Raw genomic sequence first — 6,000 nt, 5'->3', positions numbered from 1 at the left:
CTAGCAGCTTGGAATTTCACGACTTACGAGGTACTTCCTAATCTCAGGCAGTACTGCTGTCTTGCTATCCATAGGCACACTATCTTCCTTTCCTTTGAAAATTATTGAACTTCCTATAAATATGCCTCTTATAAAGCTTTCATCTCTTCTAGTGCTACAAGTTCTTTTTTTTTTTTTAGTAATCCTGATTGTCCGTTGTACTTATCCCTAGTCACATGCGACCTTCCTCACTCCTTCTGCTACCCCTTGGAGTACTTTACTGCATATCTAAATGTACCTAAAATTTCTTGGGCGCGAGTGATTCGAGTCGTAGTCTGGAATGCAACATATCGCATTGGCGAAACTTATTCTCCTTCCCATATTTGTCTCATAATATACCTTCATTTAATCCATTCTCACTTTTCTTTAGCACATTCCTGACATATCGGTTCAACTCAAAATTTGACTCCTTCAATCCAATATATTTCCTTCTTTTGAGCTTAGAAATATTGTAGCTCATCTTAGAACTGAATTTGTTCTTCCTCCCTTTAGAGGATGTTCTCATATACCAGTAACCTTCGAGTGTTAATCGTTTTTGATAATCATCTGGCCGACCTTAACGATCCTTCACTCCTCCGTTCCTGATAATGCCGGAGTTCCTTTCATCGCATTGTTTAACTTATTTTCCTTTCTGCTAGTTGAGGTCTTGTATCAAATCAAAATGCTCATACATATCAGATCCAATTCAGATGCCTTCTTTATTGTCTTTTCACTTCTACCTTTCATGGCTAGTAGTTCCCGAGGCTAATGAATTAATGGGGACATCAGAATTCATTAGGCCCTTTACGGAGTGTCCGATTATACCATGCTCTTTTTATCCTAGTCTTTCTCCGTGACTATCTTCTTAATATCCTTGAAATTCTTCTTGCTCTGGGTTTCCAATTTCGATTTATGTCTGTACTACACCATTAAAAGTTGATATTCTACACTATCCATTCCCACGACTTGTCCTTTCATTAGCTTAGCTCATTTTGTCCCGTAATTCTTCTTAACTACTTGTTTGCATCACAGCTAGGCATCATAGCCCTTTTGATTTTCTACTGGCTCCCGTCCTTACCATAAAATCCTCACGAAATACACCCTTTTCTTTCTTACTTCGTTGAGTTGTCACCTTCCTTTCTGACTCTACGGCTGGCTTGTATTCATGCATATCCCCCATACATCATTCTATTTCTTTTATAATTGAATCTATGTACTCTTTATCAAGATTCTTATCCCGTGTTACTGATGTTTTGCCTCTTGGCTAGATTTGTTAATTTATTATCCTCTCTCCTGTCCTTGGTGATTGCCCGACTTTCCTTAACCAATCCATTAGTGTACCTTTCTTACTTTCGCTTTCAGGGCCTTTCTTGATTCCCTTTGTTCATAAGTGCTTTTCTTCACTTGCCATTTTATAGTATTGACCCTGAAGTTCGTAGAATATCTTATTAGATGTACAAATCTGTTCTATTTCTAAAGTCTTCTTTTGGGAGGGTCCGTTTTCGTGGTAGTCGTGCCATCTCAGTATAACTGCGTATTCATCTCGTCGGATACCCCTCAAGAGTCAGAAACCCCTTAACATTTTCGCAAAACTTTCTTATTCTTTCCCACTTCACATTCCTATTCATTGTTACTGCCCTTCAATCCCTCTTATCAACATCTGTTTTCAAACCCTGTGCATTGGTCTTTTGTTCTATACTACCATACTCTATTCTTTCCGTATACTTACTTTTGTGATTCACCCGAATGGTCCTTTGCCTCTGCTGTCGTCCTAAACTCTCTCTCGGAAGCTTTGCTTGACCCTCGTTAGCAACATACTTCCCTTGTTCACACTTCTTCTCTTCTCAAGACATCATAACCTTCTTACTCTTGTCTACTCACTTCTTCCTTCTCTTCCCTGATATTCTTGCATCATGATTATCCAACTTTAACCTTTAGAGGAAACAATGTCAACCTGCCCTGTAGCACTTGCTACTTGAACTTCAATACCCCGTCCAATCAATACCTTTAACATATCGTAACATTGGTTATCAGGGCACACATATTGGTTAACGTGATCACACATGAGTTATCATGTATATCGTTTACGAACACCTTACTTACGAAGTACCCCCAATGTTATTTAAAATTGTCCTAAATCTGTGGTTTTAACACATCTTCTCTTTCTTTGCCAAGCTAGCCCGTCTTACAACTCACAATCATTTAAAATTTCCAACCGCAAGTCTCACATGCTTCTAATTTCCCTTGGGCTATTTTAGTTCCTCATACTTCTCATATGTCTAAGTCTGTAGGACTTCTTAACACATTTCCTAAGTCCTTGATTATGAATTTCTGGCAATATAGGCTTAATAATCGATCTCCACTCGAACACCTACTCTCCTTTCCTTTTTATTCATAAGCCGACATCACTCTCTCTTTTTTTTTTTTTGCCAAATAACCTTTATCACCTTTGTCTAATAATTCAAGGTGCCCCTACTTATAAGAATCGCATGTGTCTTGCTGCGTGGCCTTTTTATCACATAACCTAGAAAAAAAAAACAATTTGAAGTTCTAATGGATCCCAAGTAAAATTCTGTAATGCATCTCCCTCCAGGTTGGAAAAGTTCCTTACTCTCCTAGCTAGGCAAATACTATCTTAACCTTTGGAACTCCCAATAATAACCATCAATCAACGCACACGACTGCTTTTCCATTCCTAATTCCAAGATTCCTAGTGGTGGTAAAAACATCTTAGTCGCAGTTACCTATAAATACTTTGGTTATCGGTTCCTTTAGAATTCCCATCCGTCAACTATTAAATGCCATCCTACAATAATTTTACACACATAAGAAATTTTAGTAAAAGATCCATATATCTGTAGCCGGCCTGTCCTGATCTTGGTCTGGAGGGCTGTAAAATGAAGTATCCTTCTCATTGTCCTCCGACCATCTACTGGTCTGGCCCTTCTACTCTCCCCCATCTGAGTTCGAGGGATACGAATATTCTGGCAGCTCTTGATTTACCGAAGGCCAAGATAGAGGGCTAGAATACTCGGTAACACTCACACTCGTGGCTGCCTAACATAATGCTCTATCATAGGAGAAGCTAGAGGGGTCAACTCTGGTGCAGCCTCGGGAGCCTCCTGCTCCATCGGTGTCTCATACGAACCCTCAGACGGGTCCGTCTCGTAACTATCTTCCGATGGATCTTCCTCCATGGAAGTCATGAACTCTGGGGGATCGTCTCAATGTCCTCGGAAGGATCTGTCTCAATAGAATAGCTAGGACTCCTCCTACTCGGTCCTGGGGTCTGTAGTCCCGAATCCACCCTGGGGGCCTTCCTTACACCCCCACTGTCTGAAGCCAATCTCTTTATCTCTATCAATCTACACTTACCTATAGGGAAAGAGGGTCAGAAATGATCTTTCCTAGACTCTGGCTCTATCGCACGATCTAAGAAAAAAAAAAAAAAGGTCAATGATTTTTAAATGCCCCGCAGCCTCCTGTTTATATGTGTGGCGCGCTTCACACTCATAAATAAGACTCTACTGGACACGGTCTGTAGACAACCCTAGGACGAACTGCACTGATACCACTTTTGTCACGACCTAAGCCGATGAGCCGTGACGAGTGCCTGACCACTACCGACCAAGCACCCTTAAACTCGTACTTGCACTATACTGAGTAACCTGGTGGCCCATTTTTACTTATATCTGAGCTATGCCAACTTCTGTAAAATTAATACAACAAACTTTACATCGAAACTCATAAACCATGCACATAGATATACAAGCCTATGTGCTAAGGATAACAACGCAAGCCAACTTGGCTGCTACATGTGTTGTACACAAAATAATAGATGACAGAACTACACGACGTTCCAACTATATACAACTGTCTAAAGAACTCTATGGAATATAAACTGTAGAAAAGACAGGACAAGGCCCTGTTATACCCACATATTTGCATATCAAGATAGCATACCAAAAAGGGCTGCAGCTCCGAACCAAATGAAGTGCATCGACCGCGGGCCGAGGGAGGTCCCACTCGGTCCGGATCGTCCGTCGACTACCCGAACTCCGCAGTATGAACGCAGCGTCCATAAGAAAGGACATCAGTACGAATAGTGTACTGAGTATGTAAGCCATGAATAACTACATAACAAGAAGTATGGAACATAACATGAGATAAAGAGATAACATGTACATCTGATTACCTCATAAGGAGGATATCATGCATGATTAGCTTTCTTTTAAAAAAAATATTTCTCATACATATATAGCATAATCATTAGCCCGCATCCGGGCCTCCCGCGTCCGGGCCTCCCGCGTTTGGGGTAATCATCTTACGCCGCCCACTAGTGGTGTCTGCCCGGCCAACTAGGCACGGTGTAATCATAAGCTGCCCACTACACCCACCGTAGTGGTGTCTGCCCGGCCAACTAGGCCCGGTGTAATCATACATAAAAATAAGCATGCATGAGAACCCAATTAAAAGTTACAACTCTATCGGAGTGACGTAAGGTCGGTAACCTTCGATTATATTATGGAACAATCATCATCATTATCTCACCTTGAAGGAACAATTATCATAAGGTGAGATCAACAACAATGAATAAAATCGAGAAAATCATGAAATAAGCTCAATAATCTCATAATAGCATTAAAATCATAAGCTTTGGCATTTCTAGAAATGGAATCATCATCATCATGTTCATCATAGAAAACATCTCATCTTTAACATCATAAGAATCTTTTTGTTATAGCCCGTATTTTGTACGTTTGGAAATCTCAAAGTCGACGTGGAAAGTTAAGGGCAAGACCATTCCCAAAAATTATTTTAATGTACGAGTCGTTATGGATATTATTTACGACTATTATTAGTATGGAATTATTGTGAGAGGCTAAGGACGAAACGAGAAATTCACAAAATGGGCCGTGGAAATAATACGGAAGACGAGGGGTAAAATGGTCGTTTCATGAGGATTCAAGAGAGTTCTAAAAAGGGGCCATATTGGCCATGTGATGGAAAAGAATGAAAAGGATGACTAAAATAGTCATCTTTACAAAGGATGAAAAATTCTAGAAAAAGAAAGAAAAATTCTAGCAAGGAATGAGTGGGGGTTAAGTGTAAATTAAAAGAAAACATAGGGACTAAAGGTTGCCTAAGAAGAAGATTAGTCTTCTTTGACTAATTCAAGAAAAGAAAGGAATAATCTAGAGAAATAGAGAAAATTGGTGGAAGACTAAGTGGCATGTGACCACCATGTGCCTATGTTATATATATATATATATATGTTCATCTTCTCATTCAAGACACAAGAAAACAAAAAAAAAGAAAGAGGAGAAACTACATGGCCATTCGGCCAAGAGAGAAAGAAAAAGAAAAAAAGAATTTTTTTTTTCCAAGCCTTCAACCTTGATTCAAAAATTATAATTCTCTCGTATTCCTACTAAGTTCAAGATTCTCTACGAAGTGGTATAATTATTTTGTCAAGAAAGGGACTTTGGTGGCAAGGAGAACTTGTTGGAAAAGGTAAGGATTTCATGTTTTCTTTCATGTTATAGAAGATTTGTGGATGCTAGAGTGAATAAAATTGAAGGGAAATCATGAAATTATGGTGTGTGCATGCATGGCCGTGTGGTGTGTGTGTGTGTGTGTGCTATGGCCGTGTAGTGCCCTATGTGGGGAAGATGTTATTGAATTTGTTTGGTATGCTAATTGTGTTGTTATGGTATTATGAAGTGAATGGAAGGTTAATGGTCCTTGTTGTCATGGAAAATACGTTGTAAGGTTGTTGTAGGAAAATATGCAACTTTGTAGTAGTTTATGTAAATATAAGAATGAAGTCATTACGATGCGAAGTATGGTTGTTGTTAATGAAAATGGAAGACAAAAATGTGTTAAGAAGGCTTATATTGAAAATTGGAAGTTTTGGATGAATTATGGTTTGATGGAAATTTTGTATATTTTGTAGAATAATGAGAAATGTGTCCGAATCGT

Source organism: Lycium ferocissimum, chromosome 3, assembly GCF_029784015.1.
Source record: "Lycium ferocissimum isolate CSIRO_LF1 chromosome 3, AGI_CSIRO_Lferr_CH_V1, whole genome shotgun sequence".
In the NCBI taxonomy this organism is placed as follows: domain Eukaryota; kingdom Viridiplantae; phylum Streptophyta; class Magnoliopsida; order Solanales; family Solanaceae; genus Lycium; species Lycium ferocissimum.
Note: the sequence above shows the minus strand (reverse complement) of the source record.